This window comes from Phocoena sinus, chromosome 7 (genome assembly GCF_008692025.1).
Source record: "Phocoena sinus isolate mPhoSin1 chromosome 7, mPhoSin1.pri, whole genome shotgun sequence".
NCBI classification, from domain to species: domain Eukaryota; kingdom Metazoa; phylum Chordata; class Mammalia; order Artiodactyla; family Phocoenidae; genus Phocoena; species Phocoena sinus.
The window spans coordinates 82,344,754-82,368,821 of record NC_045769.1 but is presented as its reverse complement, the minus strand read 5'-3'; the positions used below and the strand labels follow the sequence as shown (position 1 = coordinate 82,368,821).

At 41.6% G+C, this 24,068-nt stretch overlaps 1 protein-coding gene across 3 annotated transcripts in view; it reads left to right on the top strand.

The window, feature by feature from the left end:
* Nucleotides 1-24,068, top strand: part of LYPD6B (LY6/PLAUR domain containing 6B) — a 238,005-nt gene that overhangs the window by 14,107 nt on the left and 199,830 nt on the right. Inside the window, exon 1 of one of the 3 annotated variants that reach the window (XM_032636482.1) lies at nt 18,706-18,760. The exons of the other annotated variants lie outside the window; for them this stretch is intronic. The gene's annotated coding sequence lies outside the window, so the exon portion shown is untranslated. Of the gene's footprint in view, nt 1-18,705; nt 18,761-24,068 lie in introns of those variants that run through there. 3 annotated transcript variants of the gene reach the window in all.

Below are 24,068 nucleotides of genomic sequence, written 5' to 3'. Positions count from 1 at the left end.
GTTTATTTAAAATTAAAATATTTAAAAATTTCCCTTGAAACTTCCTCTTGACCCATGTGTTATTTCAAAGTATGTCATTTAATTTTCAAGTACTTGGGAATTTTCCAGAAGTCTTCTTGTTATTGATTTCTAGTTTAATCCTCTTATTATCCCATAATATAATTTGCATGGTTTTTATTCTTTTAAATTTGTTCACATTTGTTTTGTGGCCCAGAATATGGTTTATGGCGAATGTTCAGTGTTCACTTGAAAAGAATGTGTATTCTGCTTTTGTTGGGTAGAATATTCTGGAAATACTAAGTCAAGTTGCCTTATAGGGTTGTTCAGGTCTCTTGTGTCCTTATTCTCTACTTGTTTTATCACTAAGAGCGGCATGTTAGAATCTCCAACTACAGTTGTGGATTTAAAAATGTCTTCTTTCAGTTCTATCACTTTTTGATTCATGTGTTTTGACCATCTGTTCTTAAGTGGTGTTGACTGTAATAATATAATAGCTAGTTATTTTACCAGTGAAAGTGAGTTTATTCCAGAATAGCCAAAAGAATTGCAATTCAGGTATGTGAACTATGGAGGACCATAGGCAAATCCAAAGAACAAGGAAGGGGAACTTGCTTATAGGGAAAAGTGGAAAGTTGGGAGGGGCTGTGATAACCAAAGAGTCCTGTTGCAGTAAGCTGGGAGTCCAGTGTGTGGAGGCTTCTCATCGGTTGAGCTGCTATAGTCTCTGGCTGGGCTGTCCTCCAGCAGACAGAAGTTTTCTTCTCTCTGCTGGATAGTAAGGTAGGCAGCACCTTCCTGTTTGTAGTAATTGATGGTGCATGGTGGGGTGTGAGAGCTCCCCCTTTGGACCTGTTGCAACTCCAGTTTTAGCTGAGGTTTGAATTCCACAATGCATACACGCTTAGGAATATGTCCTGTTGGAAAATTGATCCTGTTCTCATTATATACTATTCCTCTTTATTCTTGTTAATATTCCTTGTTCTGGGGTCTACTTTGGGTGTTAATCATATAGTTACAACAACTTTCTTTTGCTTAGTGTTTGTATACATATCTTTACATGTGCTTTTAATTTTAACCTATGTCTGTATATTTAAGGCAGGTTCCTTGTAGACCTCAGAGAGTTGGATCTTACTTTTTAAACCAATCTGACAATATCTGTGTTTTAATTGGTGTGTTAGACCATTCACATTTACTATGGTGTTAATATGGCTTAACTAGAAAGATGGTAGGTTTTTAATTATTTTTCTATTTGTTTCATTTTTCCCTTTGAGCATTTCTTATGATTCCCTTTTATTTCTACTTATTTATGCTTCTTTAACATTCTTATTGATTGCCCTAGAGTGTTTATCTATATCTATATATCTTTAATTAGAATCTACTTTCAAGTAATATTACAGTTTCATGTGTAGACTAAGGACCTTAGAGCAGTATATTCCCAATCCTTCTTTTCCATCCTTTGTGCTGTTGTTGTCATCATTTTTCTTCTACATATGCTGTAAACAAAACATTGTTACTGTTTTTGCTTTAGATCAAGGGTCAGCAAACCCTTTTTTGTGAAGTCCCAGAAAGTAAAAATTTTGCTCTGAGGCCATATATGGTCTCTATTGCACATTCTTCTTTTCTTCCTAAACAACACTTTAAAAATATACAAACCATTCTTAGCTCATAGGTCATACTAAAATAGACTGCGGGCTGGATTTGGTTTGCAGGTCACAGTTTGCTGACTCTTGCTTTAAACATGCAGTTACCTTTTATAGCAATTAAAAATAAGAAAAAGAAGAATTGTATTTGACATTTTCAGTTCTAGCACTTTTCATTTCTTTGTGTAGATCCGAGTTTTTGTTTGGCATCATATTCCTTCTGCCTATAAAACCTCATTCAGCATTTCTTGTGGTGTAGGTCTCCTAGCAGTGAATTCTCTCAGTTTTTGTTTGCCTATTGCGGTTATTTCTCCTTCATTTTTGAAAGATAATATTCAGTAGGTGTGGAATTCTGGGTTGACAATTTATTTATCTTTCAGCACTTTGAAGATGTTGCTTCATTTTCTTACATGCATGCCTTCTGACAAGGTGTCTTCTGAAATTCTTATCTTTGTTCCTTTGTATATAATGCTTCATTTTCTCCCACTGCATTTGGGATTTTGTTTTTGTCTTTGGTTCTCAGCTGCTTTAATGTGATATGCCTCTCTGTGTGTTTGCATGTGAATGTGCTTGGTATTTATCCTCCGTAGTGTTTTGGAGCTTCCTGGTTCTGTGGTTTGGTATCTGTTATTAATTTTAGAAAATTTCAGCAATTATTTCTTCTACTCTCTTCTCTTTCTTTTCTCCTTCTGAAATTTCAGTTACACCTAGGTTAGGACTTTTGGTATTATTCCACAGCTATTGGACACTTTGTTTTTGTTTCATTCTTCTTTTTGTTTTTCCTTGTTTTAGTTGGGGATTTCTGTTGACCTACTTTCAGGTTCACTGATTCTTTCCTTGGATGTGTGGAAGCTACTGAAGAATGCCTGTTGAGAGCATTCTTCATGTCTATTACTGTGTTTAGCCTTTCCAGCATTTCCATTTGATTCTTTCTTATTGTTTCTGTTTAAAATTATCTATTTGATCTTTCATGTTGTCCACACTTCTCTCCATTAGGGTTTTTTATTTTTATTTTTTTTTACTGTTAATTATGGTTTAAATTCTGTGTCTGTTAGCTTCCCCATATGTGTCATATCTGAGTCTGGTTCTGTTAATGGCTGTGTCTCTTGGCAGTGTTGTTTTTTCTTGCTTTTTGTACACCCTGTAATGTTTTGTCAAGATGTGGACATCTTGTGTAGGACATTAGAGGCTGAGATAAATAGATTTTATTCCTGGAAATGGAATGCCTTTCTATTTCTGCTAGCCCTTTAGTGTGGGGAATTGATCATTCTGGTCAGGAGTTGACTGGATTTGAGGTGTGTTGTTGGTGAGCCTATCCTCAGGGCACCACAGACTTCAGATTCCTCTAGTGACACCTTGAGTTTAGAGTTGGGGCTGGTTTGCTGAAGGGCTTTTCTCATTGTTTCAGTGTCAGCCTTCGGTCTTCCTTCTGCACTGTGGCTCAGAGTGGTCGGTCTCCATGCTCTTTCAACTCTCCCAGCAGTGTTCCATTGTTATTTGTTACTTGATGCTTGTTAGCCAGTGTCCAGGTGCATCTACCTCAGGTAAACAAGTGCTCATGTCTTGTTTCTTCCTGCAGGTGCCTGGTTCTCCTTAGATTCTGGGCTGGTTTCTTACCCTGTGACCTCAGCTGCCTGATAGATTCAAGAGAGTTATGAACTTTCAGTTTATCTGTCTTATTTGTAAGCATGGGAGTGATGTTCTTTTCGGCTCTCTACACCCTGAGCAGAATCCAAAAGCTATGATTTGATGTTTTCCAGCTCGCTCTTTTTATTACCTTCATGTAAAATCCTGGAGCTATTTTCCTTTCCTCTATGCTTTATAAAATGTCATTTTTACATTTTATACATATAAATCAGGGGTTTGCAATTCTTACCTCGGAAACAGAAATAAAATACAAGTCTTGTTTTAATTGATATATGTTGGGATCCAGGCATGGGTATCTTCTACAAGTTCCCCAGGTGATTCTGATGTATGTCTAGGTTGAGAACCCTCTGTCTAAATATGACATAACTTTTCCTTTCACAGAGGTGCTGTTCCAGTATAAACGACCAAATGAAATTTCAGGCTGTATACATTCACCCCTGTAACTCTGTGGAGTTGTTTCCCTCCTAATTGTTCTTTCAGTGGCAGTTAAGTGCCTGTGATCTAGACCGACAGTCTCATAGAATGGGGAGGAAACTTGGAGTTCTTCCTATTTAACTTTCCACTAATGTGAATATCCTCCTTGACAATCTACGGCTTTGGTGCTGCTTGGGGTCTTTCAGGGGCTGGAAGCTGTCTGCCATTCACAATAATAAACCCCATTGTGAGACAGTTTCACTTGTTTGAGGTGTTTTCCTTCAATTGAATTGAAATTTGTCCTTTTATAAGCTACCAAATAATTTGTCTAATTCACAGCCTTGCAAACTGTTTTGAAAAAAATCCGTTCGCATGCCCCAGTGCGCATGCCTGTGCACATACACACACACTCATTTGCATGACGAGCATTTTATGAAACAGCACTTACTGTTAGTCTTCTACCTCTAGATTGGTTTCATGACCCACCTGTGGGTGGCTCTTTGCAGTATGAAAAATGCTTATCCAGCCCATCTTCCCCTAGACAAGCTTTCAAAGGTGTCACGACAGCTCTCCTGGCTCCTCAGAGTTTTCTTGTGCCTGGGGTAACGCTGCTTCCTTTGGCTGTGGTTCAGCTTCCTCACTGCCCTGGCCAGAGTCATGCACTAGGTGGGCTTCAGTGTGTGGAGTCTTCTGCAAATGAACGGCCTCGTTCAGAGGCCAGGGCTCTGCAAGTGGCAGGTCAGTTCAGAGTAGAGGAAGGTCTCTTGTCTTTTGCTAGACATCATTTCTAGTCCTGTGGCCCAAATTCAGTGGGATGTAAACTGAAGCCATCTCCTGAGGAACATTGTTGATGGCTTTTCTTTGTAATTTTTACGTGTCCTTCCACTTTTTTCACATTAATAACACATTATTCTAATTAGCTACATATGCATCCTTATTTTTCAAGAGACTGAACTCCTTAGACGTCAAGAAGATTATTTCCTTCTTTTTCTCCATAGTGACGAGTACAAAAAAATTTTAATTTGTTGAATTAATCTTAGAAAACTGTGTTCCCAGTCAAGAAACTTTGAACTTTGAGCACCATTGCCTTGCCCACAGTTGTGCTACCAACCTTATCTATAACTTAACAAGGGGGCAGTGGACAACCCGGCAATTTAGATGAACTTGTCACCTTGGTACTCATGCACAAGACACTGTGGCCGGTGCTGGGTGAGACGCCCAGTATTTCACAGCCTACGGCCTGGTTGGGGACACATGCCACGTAGGATGAGTGTCAGTGGGTTGTGTAGTGGATGGGCATGTGCTCTTAGAGGTCACAGATGAAAGAAAGGTCACACAACTGGTCAGGTAAGACTTGATTTTGGCCTTGAAGGTTAGCATTAGACATATGCAATGGAAGGTATTTAGGGTTGGAGAGGATTTGGAAGGAGAAGAATGCTATTTTAATAGTCTCCCAAGCTCTACAAAATCTTTGTTTTCTCTGGGAGTGGCTTGGATCTATAGGATCTGAGAGAAACCGTAAGTAAGATACAGAGGGAAATATAATTTGAATTGTTTCTGTAGGAAGGATAGACATTAACCAAAGGTAATAGGCTCTATTTTCCTCACCCCCTTCCCCCATGTCTGAGTCTTCATGGACTCTGACTCTGACAGTTGTAGTATGGGAGTGACTTCTTGTTATGGTGAGGGTTCAGCTTACCAGGGGCCACCTCAGGGCTGTTCATTTTAGCTCTGCCTCTTTGTGGTTTCCATCACCTTTTAGAGCAGCATTCACAGCTATTGACTAATTTTTTCTACTTTCTCTCAGAGGGCTCTTAAACAGATGTATTAATAAGAAACATACATTCGCAAAGTATGTCATATCTACCACTCCTCAAGATCCACTGCATCTGTGAGACAGTCTTCTGAGTATTCTTGTGAAACAGTGACACCATCAAAATATTGCATGAAAATCAGATATTGGATCATTGGTGTCATATTGAAAACATCTCATTCATTTTGGGACTATTTTGCTGTGGTAGGAAAATAGGGATGGAAGTACATTATGAAAAAAAATAGGCGCTGTGTGTAGTATTTGTCCCTCAGCGAGGTATGGGGACCACAGCTCCTAAGCAACTACAAGAGTAGTTAGAAGGAAGATGAGGGCCATGAGTAATCCCCCGATGTCTTGCTCTGCAGGGTAGATATTAGTGTTATCGAGAAAAGTACATCATACATTCCTCTTAGAATCTAGTGCCAGGGTGGTAGTTTATCTTCTGGGAAGAACTGATAAACAGTGGAAACCTGTATAAGTCTTTATATTTCTTTGTGCCTTTGCAGCCAGGAAGCCTGGAGCTAAATGTAAAAATCCTCAACTGTCGTGATAATTTTATTTCAAGTTGTAAGGACAAAGATTTCCTGTCTTAATATGATTTCAAATTTTTTTTTTTTTTGCAGTACGCAGGCCTCCCACTGCTGTGGCCTCTCCCTTTGCGGAGCACAGGCTCCGGATGCGCAGGCTCAGCGGCCATGGCTCACGGGCCCAGCCGCTCCGCAGCATGTGGGATTTTCCCGGACCGGGGCACGAACCCGTGTCGCCTGCATTGGCAGGCGGACTCTCAACCACTGCGCCACTAGGGAAGCCCCTCATCTTTTAAAAAACAGTAACTCTTATTTTTTTTCGTATTACCACAGTGGTACATGTTCATTATAGAAAAGGTGGAAAATAATAGATTACCTTCCCCATCAGATATTTTCCTGCCGCACAGTCGTCGGCACTGTTATGTTTTAATCGTTTTCACTTATAAGCATATGTGTGTATATATATTTTTTTCTTAAAAAATGAAATGATACCTTTCACACTATGTTAAAACTTTATTTAAAAACCTTAATCTTTATAAACATTTTCCATGTCTTTAAATATTCCTGCACAGCAGTCTTTTTTAATGGCTAGTATAATATTCCATCCTGAGGCTGTATCTTGTTAGCTTGATTCAGCCTTCTGCTCCTATAAACAACTCTGTCATGTACATTCTTGTAGCCAAGTCTCAGCACATCCATGATTATTTCCTTAGAATAGAGTTTCAAGAAGTGACACGATTGCTTAAAGGGCTGTAATATTTTTAAGGCTTTAGATATATATTTCCATGTTGTCCTCCAGAAAGTATGAGCTAATCGCCTAAAGTTTGAGAGTGCCTCTTCCCCAAGCCTCTTGCAGTTCCAAAGTGATTATTGTTCAGAATCTCTATCAGCAGGAAGGACTTCAGGCTGTGGCCACTTGAGGAGGTTGCACATCCTCTTCCCCAGAAAGCAACTCTATATCTGGACAAAATGAGCAGAAACAGCTGTTCCATCACTCTGGTAATCCATCCATCACACAACGGTCTGTGAAGCTGCCCCTGCCCTGTGGGTGCAGAGGTGTTGTCTCAGCAGGGGAGGACCAGCCCCTTTGCTGCCCAGATCAGAGGGACTCCCTGCATTTGTGCTGGGCGATACCTGCACCCAGTGAGTGTTTTTCCAGATCCCTTCTCCCCTGTTTCAGTTTACTTTGAATCTTTAAAAAATAAAAATATTCTTCTATTATAAACATTTATATTTATTACAGGAAAAGTGAGAAATAAACATAAAGAGAAGAAAATTAAAAACATCTATAAGCCCTCTTAGTGTGTATTCTATATCAACTCATTTCAGTAGGACTTTCTGCAATTTCAGAAATGTTCTGTGTTGTCCAGTACAGTAGCCTGTGTTTCTGTGTTTCCTGAGCACTTGATGTGGCTAGTGTAACTGAGGTAGTGAAATCTTAATTTTGGTTAATTCTTACTAATTTAAATTTAAATATCCTCCTTGGCTAGTGGCTATAGTGTTGGGCTGCCTGGTTCTATTATTTCTGTAACATGGAGGCATGAATACATACATATATAGTTTAAAAAAACAAAAATAGGATCATACTGCCTATTGTATTTTGTATCCTCCTTTTTCTGGTTAACAGTATATCGTAAACATAATTTTAATAGGTGACGTATTAAATTGAATAGATGTACCATAAATGGTTTAACAAAATCTCTGTTGTGCCTTCAGGCTATTCCCAATAATTTGGTATTATAAACAACATTGAAGATAATCTTTAGAGCTACAGTTGTGACATTATTTATTGAGGATAAATTCTTATAATTTGATTTTCAGGTAAAAGTTGATACCATTTTCCAGACCTCTCTTTCAAGAAGTTCTATTAGTGAACATTCTTACCAGCATGAAAATATATGAAAGTATCTCACCATTATTACTGTTAATTAATTGAGATAAATACATGTGCCATAAAATTCACCCTTTTGAAGTACACAATTCAGTGGTTTTTAGTATATTCATAAAGTTGTGCAACCATCATCACTATCTAATTCCAGAATGTTTTCATGACTCCACAAAGACATCTCATACCATTAACAATCACTCCCCGTTCCCTCCTTCCCTTATTCCCTGACAATCTCTATTCTCTATTATATGGATTTGCCTGTTCTGGACATTTCATATAAATGGAATCATTCAATATGCAGCCTTTTGTGCCTAGCTCTTTTAGTATAATGTTTTCAAGATTTAAGTTTCATAAATCAGTACTTCATTCCTTTTAATGGCTGAAAAATACTGTATTATATGGATATACCATATTCTGTGTCTCCATTCATCTCCATTCATCTTGATGGAGATTTGGGTTTTTTTCATTTTTTGACTATTATGAATAATGCTTCTGTGAACATCTATGTACAAGTTTTTGCGTGGACATTATATTTCCATTTCTGTTGGGTATATACCTAGGAGTGGAATTGCTGGATCATATGGTAAGTCTGTGTTTAACTTTTTGATGAACTGTCAAACTTTATCCAAAAGCAGCTCTGTCATTTTACATTCCCACCAGCAATCTGTGAGGGTTTCAGTTCCTCCAGATCCTCACTGACACCTTTTTTTTTTTTTTTTTTTTTTTTTCCTGCGGTACGCGGGCCTCTCACTGTCGTGGCCTCTCCCGTTGTGGAGCACAGGCTCCGGACGCGCAGGCTCAGCGGCCATGGCTCACGGGCCCAGCCGCTCCGCAGCATGTGGGATCTTCCCGGACCGGGGCACGAACCCGTGTCCCCTGCATCGGCAGGCGGACTCTCAACCACTGCGCCACCAGGGAAGCCCACTGACACCTTTTATTGTCCATCTTTTTGCTTATAGCTATCTTAGTCGGTATGAAGTAGTATCTCTTTGTGGTTTCGATTTGCATTTTTCTACTAACTAATGTTGTTGAGTATCTTTCATGTACCTATTGGCTATTTATATCTCTTCTTTGGAGAAATGTCTATTAAAATACTTTGCCAATTTTTTTTTAAACATCTTTATTGGAGTAAAATTACTTTACAATGGTGTGTTAGTTTCTGCTTTACAACAAAGTGAATCAGTTATACATATACATATGTTCCCATATCTCTTCATTCTTGTGTCTTCCTCCCTCCCACCCTTCCTATCCCACCCCTCTAGGTGGTCCCAAACCTCCTAGCTGATATCCCTGTGCCATGTGGCTGCTTCCCACTAGCTATCCACCCTACGTTTGGTAGTGTATATTTGTCCATGCCACTCTCTCACTTCATCACAGCTTACCCATCTCCCCCCACCCCCGCCATATCCTCAAGTCCATGCTGTAGTAGGTCTGTGTCTTTATTCCCGTCCTACCCCTAGGCTCTTCATGACATTTTTTTTTCTTAGATTCCATATATATGTGTTAGCACACAGTATTTGTTTTTCTCCTTCTGACTTACTTCACTCTGTATGACAAACTCCAGGTCCATCCACCTCACTACAAATAACTCAGTTTTGTTTCTTTTTATGGCTGAGTAATATTCCATTGTATACATGTGCCACATCTTCTTTATCCATTCATCTGTTGATGGACACTTAGGTTGCTTCCATGTCCTGGCTATTGTAAATAGAGCTGCAATGAACATTTTGGTACATGACTCTTTTTTTTTTTTTTTTTTTTTTTTTTTTTTGCGGTACGCGGGCCTCTCACTGTTGTGGCCTCTCCCGTTGCAGAGCACAGGCTCCGGACGCGCAGGCTCAGTGGCCATGGCTCACGGGCCCAGCCGCTCCGCGGCATGTGGGATCCTCCCACACCGGGGCACGAACCCGTGTCCCCTGCATCGGCAGGCGGACTCTCAACCACTGCGCCACCAGGGAAGCCCCATGACTCTTTTTGAACTATGGTTTTCTCAGGGTATATGCCCAGTAGTGGGATTGCTGGGTCGTATGGTAGTTCTATTTGCAGTTTTTAAAGGAACCTCCATACTGTTTTCCATAGTGGCTGTATCAATTTACATGCCCACCAACAGTGCAAGAGGGTTCCCTTTTCTCCACATCCTCTCCAGCATTTATTGTTTTTAGATTTTTGGTTGATGGCCCTTCTGAACGGTGTGAGATGATACCTCATTGTAGTTTTGATTTGCATTTCTCTAATAATTAATGATGTTGAGCATTCTTTCATGTGTTTGTTGGCAATCTGTATATCTTCTTTGGAGAAATGTCTATTTAGGTCTTCTGCCCATTTTTGGATTGGGTTGTTTGTTTTTTTGTTATTGAGCTGCATGAGCTGCTTGTAAATTTTAGAGATTAATCCTTTGTCAGTTGCTTCATTTGCAAATATTTTACCCATTCTGAGGGTTGTCTTTTGGTCTTGTTTATGGTTTCCTTTGCTGTGCAAAAGCATTTAAGTTTCATTAGGTCCCATTTGTTTATTTTTATTTCCATTTCTCTAGGAGGTGGGTCAAAAAGGATCTTGCTGTGATTTATGCCATAGAGTGTTCTGCCTATGTTTTCCTCTAAGAGTTTTATAGTGTCTGGCCTTACATTTAGGTCTTTAATCCATTTTAGTTTATTTTTGTGTATGGTGTTAGGGAGTGTTCTAATTTCATTCTTTTACACGTAGCTGTCCAGTTTTCCCAGCACCACTTATTGAAGAGGCTGTCTTTTCTCCACTGTATATTCGTGCCTCCTTTATCAAAGATAAGGTGACCATATGTGCATGGGTTTATCTCTGGGCTTTCTATCCTGTTCCATTGATGTATATTTCTGTTTTTGTGCCAGTACCATAATGTCTTCATTACTGCAGCTTTGTAGTATAGTCTGAAGTCAGGGAGCCTGATTCCTCCAGCTCCATTTTTCGTTCTCAAGATTGCTTTGGCTATTCAGGGTCTTTTGTGTTTCCATACACATTGTGAAATTTTTTGTTCTAGTTCTGTGAAAAATGCCAGTGGTAGTTTGATAGGAATTGCATTGAATCTGTAGATTGCTTTGGGTAGTAGAGCCATTTTCACAATATTGATTCTTCCAATCCAAGAACATGGTATATCTCTCCATCTATTTGTATAATCTTTAATTTCTTTCATCAGTGTCTTATAATTTTCTGCATACAGGTCTTTTGTCTCCCTAGGTAGGTTTATTCCTAGGTATTTTATTCTTTTTGTTGCAATGGTAAATGGGAGTGTTCCCTTAATTTCACTTTCAGATTTTTCATCATTAGTGTATAAGAATGCCAGAGATTTCTGTGCATTAATTTTGTATCCTGCTACTTTACCAAATTCATTGATTAGCTCTAGTAGTTTTCTAGTAGCATCTTTAGGATTGTCTATGTATAGTATCATGTCATCTGCAAACAGTGACAGCTTTACTTCTTCTTCTCCGATTTGGTTTCCTTTTATTTCTTTTTCTTCTCTTATTGCTGTGGCTAGAACTTCCAAAATTATGTTGAATAAAAGTGGTGAGAGTGGGCAACCTTGTGTTGTTCCTGATCTTAGTGGAAATGATTTCAGTATTTCACCATTGAGGACGATGTTGGCTGTGGGTTTGCCATATATGGCCTTTATTATGTTGAGGAAAGTTCCCTCTGTGCCTACTTTCTGCAGGGTTTTTATCATAAATGGGTGTTGAATTTTGTCAAAAGCTTTCTCTGCATCTATTGAGATGATCATATGGTTTTTCTCCTTCAATTTGTTAATATGGTGTATCACGTTGATTGATTTGCATATATTGAGAAATCCTTGCATTCCTGGAATAAATCCCACTCGAATCATGGTGTATGATCCTTTTGATGTGCTGTTGGGTTCTGTTTGCTAGTATTTTGTTGAGGATTTTTGCATCTATGTTCATCAGTGATATTGGCCTATAGTTTTCTTTCTTTTCTTTCTTTGTGACATCTTTGTATCATCTTTGGTATCAGGGTTATGGTGCCCTCATAGGAGTTTTGGAGTGTTCCTCCCTCTGCTGTATTTTGGAAGAGTTTGAGAAGGATAGGTGTTAGCTCTTCTCTAAATTTTTTTTTTTTTTTCCCAGTACACAGGCCTCTCACTGTTGTGGCCTCTCCTTTGTGGAGCACAGGCTCCGGACGCGCAGGCTCAGCGGCCACGGCTCACGGGCCCAGCCGCTCCGCGGCATGTGGGATCTTCCCGGACCGGGGCACGAACCTGTGTCCTCTGCATCGGCAGGTGGACTTCCAACCACTGTGCCACCAGGGAAGCCCTATGCTATTTTTTGATGACTGCTTTTATACTCTAAGAATCTGAATGATGGGGCAGGAGTTGCTGCTTGATTCTTCCAAGGGAAGGAGTAATAATAGACAATCAAACAATAAAAATTCCCTTTGTCCTATGCATTGGAGGCTTTGTGTAATAGTTACTAGAAAAGAAACATTGTAATGGAGGGATCTATTCGTGTAACATCTAGGTACCAAGGAGTTTAACATCTTCTAATATGCAGGTGTTCATTATTTAAAAATAAAACAAACTGTCCTTACTAATTTTTCCACCCTGTCTTTCTACATTTTTGATTTCCCACTGTGTGCTTCCAGGTACCATGTGGGATCACAGAGATGAATTAAACACAGGGTATGCCCTTAGGGTGCTTGTTGAAAAGTCTTTTAAGGGAGATAGGAAACAGAAGGTTTAATATTCTGGCAATCGAAGGGTAGCCTGTCAGAAGGGATGGGCTTCACCCTTAGAGTTTTTGAATCTCAGTCTGCTGATGGAACATTCATTTTTTACCCCCATAGAATCAAAGAATTTTAGAACTAGAGGCTTGGAAATCCTTTTATCCAACCCCACATTTTTCATAGGAGGAGCCTCTTACCTTATTCAACAATTCCTGTTGTCTCTCATCAGCAACTCTTCTTTCTCTGAAATGTTTTATCACACACACAAACACGGACACAGACAACACGCATGGACGTTCACATGTACAATGTTTTCCATAGAGAGGCAATCCATGTTCAGTCCACATCCCGGCTGCATTTGTTATGTCTGGTTGGGGTAATATAACACCAGCCCCCGTGTTCATCTTCAGTATGACTTGTCTAGGATTCCTGCTTTACCTCACCCTTGACGACTACTCAGTGTTGTCCTTCTGATAGGTGCTTCTGACGTGGAGCTGACAAGGACAGGGACGTTATCTGACTCCAAATCTGAGTGACCCAGAGGCTGTGGGAGGCTGCCTGTTCTGTTTAATTGTATGTTCAACTTTCTTTGTAAAGAGCATACTCCATCCATTTTAAACTGGTCAATTCGGAGGATTAACTAGGAGGCATATAAAGACATACCTGTGTGCCTATTGTAAAGTTGTCTTTCTAGAAAAGAACGAAAGTGGTATTAACAAAAGCAGTTAGATAGATACACGCCTTAAAAATGTTTACAGAGGCTTTTAAAAAATAAGTCAATTCAGAATTGTATGGAACATGTGTTTCCATTTTTACTTTGCTATTTAAAAGAAACCCTTTATTCTAGCTTTGTTATGTATTATTTATTATTACCATTAAAATAACATCAGGTTACTTTTTATCATCCCACTAGTAAAATGGAATGCAAACCTTATGGAATTAAGCTACAAAAGGAAATGAATCGTCCCTACAAACCTTTCAAGTTTAATTAACTTTTAAACAAATATGAAGTTCTAGTTTCCCTTTTTCTTTTTTATTACAATGCGTTTTTTCTTTTGATTATGTCAGGGGTGAGATAAGGATGCAAAAGTGCTTTCTGGTTCACACTGTTACGGCATATGATACAGCAGCCAATTCGATCAAAAGGGAAATAGGAAGATAACTACTCTATTTGTGCCTCGTAAGCAGTTTGTAAAGTCCCCTCCAGTCCCTACGATTAAATGTTGGCATCTCTCCTTGCAGGCTACTAAAATGAAATTAAAAAGTGGAGCAAACAGCATTTTAAAATCAAACACATATACTGTGTAGGGACAAACCCAGCAAATTGAAGAATCACAGCATTGCAGGCAATCGTTTGATTCAGTGCTGCAAGAAATGCTACAGAAAGGGAACGGGCCTGAGGCAGGAGATCCTGAGAAAGTTCCAAGTCATTGAAAGGCTCTGATGAGTTGCCTATGTTGGGGGTCAGTTGGGGTGGGGAGTGGAGGGGATGGGTTGGTAAAAAGCAGAGCTTTCCCTATTGTGTGTGATAAATGCATCAGTGAAACATACTGTCACTAAGTTACTCTTTACCTCAGTCTAAGCCCTGGGGTGGGCCTGGAACTTGCTCACGGGGAGGGAGGGTGTGGAGGGCTGTTTCTACAAAAGTGGGTGGCACCGTTTAGGGGAAAGCGTGTTTGGACCGGCAGTCAGGAACTTGAGTCCTGTTCTTGGTCCTTCTGCCTCCTGACTGTGTGACCTTGGATGAGTCACCTTACCCTCCCTGGGCTGTGGTTTCCATACTGCAAAATGCAGGCTTGGGCTAAATACATGATTTCCAAACCAAATTCACAAGCCTCCATCAAACCAGCTCAGAGGTTGTCCCTGTACCGACAATTGGGGTTCCTGGCTCCTGCCTGCCGAAGGGAGCAGCCTCAGTCTCCTCTCTGGTATTTATGCTTCTGCAAGCTGTTGTTTGAACAAAGCAGTCACTAGAAAGTGAAAATTATTAGGTGGCCTGATGTCAAAGACCTTCTGGTTCTTACATTCCAGCTGTCTATAACTCTGACATCCCATCCAAGGGATCAGGAACACACGTTATCCCAGCCTCGCCCTGTCTTTCCCAGGAAGCACCGGCGACGAGCGTCTTTGGCATCAGAAACTGCTCATCAGTGGCCGTGAAGCTGCAGTGGGGAAAGGAACCTGCGTTTGTAGGGTTTCAGCCTCCAGTTCTGGAACAGAGCATTTCACTCTCATGGGATATAGTTGCCCCTTTGCTCCAAGCTTGGGGCCCAGCTATTGGAAGTGGCCTGGAAGCCGTGTAATTGAGGGCTGCTGTAGCCTCCATCCTGTGGTCCTAGTCAGCTTTCCACACGTGCTGTCAGACTGCTGAGTCCTGAACCTTTACTGGGTGTCTCTGAGGTTAAGGCAGTAATGACCACCTGTCAGCGGCAAGCTGGGATTCTGAGCGCTGGGCCTCTCCCAAGAGTCACTTGCTAGTTGGTGTTAAAGAAGTTTTTGCTGCCCCGTGTCAAGGTATCACTTATCTGGTGCCTGTCTTGGGAATCTTTTCCTCTTACTCCTTAATAATGTGCCTTCTTGTGCCACAGACGTTCCTCCATCCCTTTAGAAATCATAGTACGTGTACTCTAGTGTTGCCAGGAGTGGACGTTTAGGGAGTAGGCCTTCAGTTTCCCTGCTGCTTGAAGCAAATATAGTGCCTTTTGTTACGTGTCCCAAGATGCCCTGGTGAACACAGACGCCTGCGAGGAAGGTTTGGCAGAGGAAACCATCATGAAAGACCTATTTTTTTTTTTTTTTTTTTTTTTGCGGTACGCGGGCCTCTCACTGTTGTGGCCTCTCCCGTTGCGGAGCACAGGCTCCGGATGCGCAGGGTCAGTGGCCATGGCTCACGGGCCCAGCTGCTCTGCGGCATGTGGGATCTTCCCGGACTGGGGCACGAACCCGTGTCCCCTCAATCAGCAGGCAGACTCTCAACCACTGCGCCACCAGGGAAGCCCTGAAAGACCTATTTTAATTGAGGAATATATAGCTGGAGACCCAGGGATGTTGAGCAGTTTAATTAATGTTGATGAGAAATGAAGACTTGCTGTTTAAAAATGAAAATTCAGACCTTCTGTCTCCATATCCATTTCTCCATCATGTCGTTGTTCCTTTCACCTGCTTTGTGATTTAGCAAACTTTCCTGGAATGCCCACGATGAGACGAGGCACCTTGCTGAACACGGGGCTGCCAGAGGGGAACAAGCCCAGGCCTTGCCCTCAAGGGGCGTGTGGCCGGGCTCAGGAAGGAGCTAAGCAGTGACAGCCCGAAGTGGTCCATGCACGTTCAGGAAGGTCCTGGGAGTGGGGGACTCGGGGTGAGCAGCCACGTGTTCCTGGCTGGGGCCCGAAGTGTTCCTGCAGGAGGTACCCCAGGGGGATGACCTAGAGGTGCTCCAGAAAGTGGGGAGGGCGTTCCAGGGGGGGCGCGAGGGACTTGGTGGGTGTGGTCAAGTGTAGGAGCTCAGAGTCGCTCTTGGGCCTGACCTTGAGGGAGAGAGGAGGAGGGAGCGGGGGCCTGGACTAGATATGCAGGATCAGGCTGGGGAGGACCTGGAATACTTTACAGCTGCGCTTGTCAGTTTGGGTTTTACCCCGAGGGCGTGGGGACCCGCAGCAGAATTTGGGGCAGATTGGGAGGCATGGGAGGAGGTTTGCAAGGCTGCTGGGCATGGGGTTGATAAGCAAGGGCTCCGGGTGCAGGTGACTGGGGTTTGAATCCTGCCTTTACCGTCTTCCAGCTGTGGGCAGGTTACTTAACTGTGCCTCTGTTGCCTCATCTTTAAAATAGGGATGAAAATCCTCCTTATAGTGTTCTTGTGAGGAAAAAATACATCCACCTAAAGCTCTTACAAAAATGAGTCCAAGATAAGCACTTATTAAAATTTAGTTATCGTATTTTGGGCAAGGGGGCCTGTCGTATTTTCCATGAGCAGTCTCTTAGACTGTGTATCACTTAGCTGTTGGCATAATAACACTGGGTAAAAAATAGTCGAAAATGCAGCAGCTCGGAGCAGTGGTTTATGATCTCTTTTGCAGCTGTGGGCTGGCAGTGGGGCTCGGCTGCTCCACGTTGGGCTTAACTGAGCAGCCGAGCTTCAGGCAGTGGCCCTGGATGGGCCCGCGGGTTGGGTTCACGTCCGCTCCATGTGGGTCCAGGCTGAGGGCAGCAGCCATTCCGGGGCAGCTCCTGCCAAGGCCGTGGCAGAGCTGGAAGGGGTAAGAGGAAACTTGCAAGGCTTCTTCAGGCCTGGGTTCCCTCCGGCCAAAGCAAGTCACAGGCCAGCAAGCCCGGGGTCAAGGGGCCAGGGGATGATTCTGATCCCCTTTAGTGGGAGGAGCTGCAGAGTCTCTTGGTAAAGGCCATGCACACAGGGAGGGGGACGGTTGGGGCCACCAGTGAGGTGCCATGGGCTGCGCTGGCATTTGCTCCAACTGCAGCCTCTAGAGGGGAGTTTCCACGAGGGGTGGAGCCAACACTCACCTGGCCAAGCGTGAGCCCAGGGTCTGGCTTCAGTTCGTGCCCTTCCTGGTTGGTCCCAGCGCCGACCTTTAGGCTTTGCAAATGCGTGCTTTCTCCTGCTTCTCGGAGGCTTAGGGGGAGACTGCACATTTTAGGGGAAAATGTACTGGTGTGGGTTTGAATCTTTGAAGTGGGGACGAGAACAGACTCTAATGATCCTCACTGCAGAGATGGGAGAGTAGCCGAGGTGTTGCTCCAGGAATGCTCGGCAGCCTCTCGCAGACTCAACAGGCTGCAGCGTCAGTGAACGTGTCGGCAGATGTGAACTCCACGAGAAGACTTACTGTTTAAATCCAAGAATAAAATGTCTCTGCTTACATGTCTTTTTAGATGCCTTTCTCCCAGTACAGTTGAGGAATTGCATTTTTTTCTGGGCTCCCTGGCATTTGCTTTCTACTCCCTGGGAACGTCTTGTGAGACGTGCCAGGCTCTCGAGTGGCCACCCCTAGGCAAGTGCTAGGAGAGAGGTGAGGGAGAGGCAGCTTGGGTGGGATTTCTTAGTAGGTAACTCTGCCTCTCATCCTCCCAGCCTCCTCGGGGCTCGGGAGTAGGATGGGGACGGAGACGGGAGGAGTCGAACACTACGGCTTTGCTTTGCCAGCACGTAAGATAATCTCTCTCCTCTTCCCTGGCCTCCTTATGCTGCATGACAAATGTATCCATTCTTCTTCAACAGAAAAGAGAGAAGCAGGGAACAGGAGGGCATTCTTATAGGTTAGGCTTTTCTATTTTATGTACGAGACTATGCCGTGAGATGAAATATCACATTTCTTAACATGCTAGTCATGTATTCGATTAAAAAATTCAGCAAGATCTCTAAAACTGCGCTTAATAATTAAGCATGATATTAAATTGAGCAATTTTTTCAGAGATGGGGAGGAAATACATTCTAGAATTTTTTTGGTAACAAAAACAGCATCACATATAACAAGTGAAACGTTTAGCAGTGTGACTGGCATACATAAGATGCTCAGTAAATTGTACCATTGATGGCGATGATGATGGTGCTCTCTCTGGTCCGTTTGTTGGTGGAGGGGATTAAAAGCAGAGAATACCAGGCTGAGCACTGCCATCCAGTGCCTTCGTCCAGAGGAACCTCTCTCAGCCATCCCCTCCTGCCCTGGAAAAGCAGCAGGAAAATGAACCAGAAAAGCTCAGATTCTCAAACCAAGCCATGTAGATACCTAAGAAGTTAAAAAAATTTTTTTCCTTACTTCTAAAAGACACAATTCAAAATAGTCACTCCAAGAATAGACGTGCTGAAACCCTAATGGTGCAATTCGATTTTGTTGAGTCAAAGATATAGGGCTGGATAATGATGAGTCATAGCTATGCAAATGAAAAGAAAGATCATCATGTCTTGTGCTTCAGGGTGTGAATTGATGGCAAAAATCCGTCCATATTACTTAGTAGGGGAGATGAGTTTCGATGAAAGCATTCAGTGATATATGTTCTTTTTTTCTTTAAGCATCACTTACGGCTGAGATGCTAAAATAGTTGGTCCATTGGCAGCCTTTCCTGAGTGACTACTGTGGGCAAGGCTCAGAAAGAGGTCACTGCAAGGATTGTACGTGAGTTCCTCCTTCCTTCATTCTCTAATAGACACAGCCTTTGCTTTCCAGGAGCTTACATCTTTATGGGAGTGGCAAGATGCAGACATTAGAAACCTAAAAAACAAGGGCAAATTTACATAGTACATACTGTCGATGGTAGGCTTCTAATAGATCTGGAGGAAAAACTCAATTGAGTGAAAATCAGCGTTCTAAATCTTGACCAAATTAAACAATGAATTCTTTGACTTCTTTCATTTTTTTTTTTTTTCAGGGCAAGGAGTGTCATTTCCAGGTGTGTCAAGGTTAGAATAACATTGCCACCTAAGAAGTAGTCTCTCCCCATAAAATAAGTAGATAATTCAAACTGTTGGTGACTCAGCTACCATACACTTATATACCCTACAATTACATTCTCAAAGGCTTCTGCTGAATAGGAAGAACTGTTTGTGAACAGGAATTATCGCTTAGTTGACTGCTGCCCCACTGAGGATGAAATGGGGTGATGATGATTGGATTTGCTCATAATCTCTTACTGAGATTTCTTATAGAACTATTATGTATATTTGGATTTTTACTTTGAGGTTCTTGTAGTTTATATTAAAAAAGTAAATTGGAATAATTTCATAACTATAACATGCTAAATTTTCAAAATAAGACCATGAGGAAGGATTATTTAATAGATTATTTTATAAATGGTTTGGACATAATATACCAATTTGGACCCACACCAAACATACCATGCCCCAAATATAAACTCCAGAGAGTTGAATATTGCAAACCAAATCATAGAAATACTAGCAGAAAACATAATATTTATTAGGTCTGCATAGAAATGACAGTTTTCATGACTTTAAAGCAAGAGAAGCAACCAATGAAGAAAAATGAGTAGATTTGATAATATGAAAAATTTTAAACTTTTATGCAAATGAAGAGACAGCATACTGGGAAAATAGCATTAAATTTGTGACACATAACTGATTAATATGTGTTATAACTTTAATATATAGCTCATGCAAATGTATTAGAAAAGAACTGGAGCCCTAATAGATAAATGTAAAAAATACAGTACAGTCGCTCCCATTTATTGAATATTTTTCTATGTCCACATAGATTTACAAAAAATCAGGTGATACTGATTGTTCTGTACACAGAATGTTTTGTAACCAGCGTTACTGACATGCCCAGACTGTTATTACTAACTAGTTTTCTAAATCACAGTTTCCAGGGCTTGCAAAGTATTTCATTGGTTAGGAAATACAGCTAAATATTACTTCACTAAGTTTTCCGTGCTGTATGTGCAGGTTACAGAAATCTAAGGTGATTTTTCTACTGTCTCTTCTACTTATGAAACCGTGGTCTGCTGTTAAAATTATGGTTATGGAAAAATACATTATATTGTACTTCACAAAGAAGCACATTCAATATTGTTTTTATCAATAATTATAGGTAGCGTTTGCCACTGAAAGCTGTTTTAGGGAAAGAGGAAATATCATTTGAGATCCCATGCTTTTCACAACATGTCATCAGTTACCCTTAGTAAAAGGAACACATTAATTCCCATCCCTGTGAGCATTTCTAGGGTAGTGATGACTGTAATGTTATGTTAGGGCACTTTTTCAAGCATGTCATTCCCTTATCTTGCTTTTATAGCAGAGGAAATAAAGGCACTAGAGAAATGCCTTTGAGGTCACACAGCAAGTTAACGGTAGATAAACATTAGAACTGGCAGCTCCAGAATTCCCACTGTGTGTAATTAGTTCACTGCAGGCGGGAAATGGCAGCATGGGGGCTAAATGGCAAATGTGGCGTTTGGGGACCTAGAGGCTGGTGGGAATTCTCTGTGCTCTTGTGAATTGTTAATTAAGTTAGTTTCTTTCTGAGGTTCTCATTGCGTAGAACTTGGAGGCCTCTCAGCCAGGTACCTTATTCCTTAGGGTGAAAGGAAACACTACAGTCACCCTCTAGCGCCTTGATGGGCAAGCGAGGTGGAGGATATTGGCTGTGGGCCTCAGTATTTTCTTGGGCCTTGCAATCTTTTCCTGAGGTTTTTGGAGTTCGAGTGTGGTTCTGTACTTAGCTCCTGATGGGCCCTGGAGGTGGCTGGGGGGAGTGAAAGGGCAGGAACTGTTTGACTGTTTACAAGTTCACCCTCCTTCCCAGCAACTCCAGGGTCCAGAGTCACCTGACAAGCACTTGGTCAGCTCGTGGAGTGCGTGCTTGCCTTTTTTGTTTGTTTACTTTTTTTGGTCTCCTTATGAGTGATACATATGGAATTGGGGGACTGCCTTCTATTCTTAGGCATCTGACAGAATCATTGTAGGAAACAAGGTGGTATTTGAAAGCTACCATCAAGAGATTTGATTTGGAGAATTCTAGAGAGTACAGAGGCAGTCTGCCAAGTTGGAATCAAAGCCTGGCTCCATCTGATGCTCTAACAAGCTCATTAGATTCTGGAATCATGGTTATCTTAATTTCATTGGCCCCCGTTTAAGGACATGACTAAGTATTTAGTCACCAAGGGCTGATTGGAGAGAGAGGAATCTGCCTCTGCTTTAGAACTTTCAAAAGAAGGCGGGATTTGGAGTTCAGCTTCTCTTCTGTCCTCTCTCAAAGGAGCTTGGCAGGCTTCACGAGGCTCTACTCACTTCCCCTTGCATCCATCCTGGCTACTCAAAGCGAGGTGCACTGATTGGCAGCATCAGTATCACCTGAGAGCTCGTTAGAACTGCTCAGGTCCCATCACTGTGCTCTCACACACCCTCCAGGTGGTTCTTCCACCTCCTCAAGTTTGAGAAGCACTGGTATGTAAGGTGTCAATTGTTTTGACTCTGAAAGGCGGCTTGATCAGTGGCGAAAGCTTTCTTCCTGATTATATTTTGTGTTTATACATTTATGACCCTTAATAAATACTTTAGTCCTTTGACATTTTGATAATTTAAACAGCTTTTTAAAAGGTTGTTTTTCTTTTTTTTTTTTTTTTTTTTTTTTTTTTTTGCCGTATGCGGGCCTCTCACTGTTGTGGCCTCTCCCGTTGCGGAGCACAGGCTCCGGACGCGCAGGCTCAGCGGCCACGGCTCATGGGCCCAGCCGCTCCGCGGCATGTGGGATCTTCCCGGACCGGGGCAGGAACCCGTGTCTCCTGCATCAGCAGACGGACTCTCAACCACTGTGCCACCAGGGAAGCCCTAAAAGGTTGTTTTTCATTGTAAATTACTACATTCTTATTCTAAAAGCTTCAGAAAATACAGAAAAGTGAAAAGTAAAGAGCAACTTACCCCTCAAGTATACTTATTCATAACATTTTAAGTGTACATTTTCTTTCTGTCTTTTCTGTGCATAATTTTGAAAAACTTTACGTTTTTTCCTGATTGTAGAAATACTATACGATTCTTGTAGAAAATCAAGAGACTAGGAGAAAGCATAAAACAGAGAATGGAAACCATCCTGTATATTTAGGTTCTGGGATTTTACCTAATGTTATAAAGTGGTACTTCATAGTCTTCGGTTTTAGAGGATCCTCTCATATAAAAACATTTGTTTTTAGTTCTTACACTACTTGAAGACCCTGTTTCTTATTTAAATTTGATACGATTTTAAAAGATTCTGGTGTAATCATCAGTGTCTCAAATATTTTATTTTGGGGTCAGAATGGAGAATTTAGTATCTTTTTATGTGCAGCTGAGAAATTTAATTGACTCCTCACCAGTAGGGCACATTCTATATTATGTATGAATCTGCTTTGACCAGAAACTTCCCAGAGGGTAGAAAAGACTTCACTGTTGAAGGATGCATGACAACACTTCTCTCCACTTGCCTGATAGGTTGTCTTCCGGAGGGGAAAAGAGGGACAGGTTAGATTGCTGCTCCCTAGAGAAAGTCCTTTTTTCTTAGGTCTACTGCTTAGAAACTTCCGGATGATTGGAGAACACCACTGCAAGGAAGCAGGTTTTTGTTACCTGGGCTTTGGGTTGAGACTTGAAAAATGCAAGAGAATGAATCTTTGCCCAAATCTCTGGGTTTTTTAAGGTAGTTTGAGAGAAATCTAAGCATGTGATTTTGAACATCTGTAGAATAAACTGGCTTCAGTGTTTGAGGCAGGTAGGGGACATCTGGTTGTGATTTTCCCTGTGACAACTTTGCCAGGCTTTGTTTTGGAATACGTCATTGCCCTCAATAATGCAGAATGCATTGCGTTAAGCGAAGAATTCACCGCATTTTTTTTTATGTCTGTGGATTAGACTCTTTGCTCAAGTCTAGTTGTTCCAAGAGTAGTTGATGCAGTTTACCATCCAGAGGAACACAGTTCAGAAACTGAATTAACAAGTATTTCCAAACTTCAGACTTTACTTGACTCTTCCAGAGAACATTAAGAAGAGATTCAATGTATATTTCTAAAAATTCTAAGTAACATCTCTAAAAGTTCTCTCCCTTCTCTCCTGCCTCACACTTCTGGTTCACCTCTCCTCAAAACTCATTTTCATTCCTCTGATCCACACCTGTTTGAAGTTCTAGTCACTTCTTCCCTTGTAGCTCTTCACTCTATGGATCACTTTAGCCCCACTGACTTCCTTTCTTTGAAAGAAGTTCTTTTGAAAACTTCTAACCAAGGAGAATCATGAAATAAGCCAGCAACAGGAATTTGTCCATTTTGTGGGTGTGGCCTCAGCAGAACCTGATGGGGAGGGATTGTGGCTACTTAGTTATTAATAATAATAGCTCTTCTTGGTTTTTTTTGGTGTGTGTGTTACACAGGCTTCAGGTGTGCCCTGTAGTCCATGCTTGTTGCCTTGGTGATGCTGTGTGTTCTTCGGAACGGTGGAGGCACTCCAGTGAGTTGTGCAGAATTTGTTATGAGCGTTTGCTCATTGGAAAACTGAGTATATGATGCATGAAACTGGGCTGATCAGGACTGAATGGAATTGGCAGGTAGCAGATCCGAAGGTACCACACCCAGACACTGCTGTTGCAGATCTTGGCTGAGAGCATCTTACGAAGAAGCTGTTTGGGCAGGAAGGGCGTGTGGTCTGGATATTGCATTAGCCAGCTTGGCATTTAAATTTGCCAAAGAGTTTGACATATTGCACCATTTACAAAAATGTCCCTGTGGTAAATTTCAACGCTTCAGCCTCCTTTAATTCTGCATGTTATTCTTTTTAACCAGCTTGACATCTTTCTACAGCATCATTGCATGTCCAGTCACCCGTGGTGCTGAGCTGTGTTCTCTGTTGCGACGCCTGGTCCCAATCTTATAGAAGCTTACACTGAAAGCCACAGACTGTTCCATTTTTACTAATAGAAGCTTAGGATTTTTCCCCAGGCAAA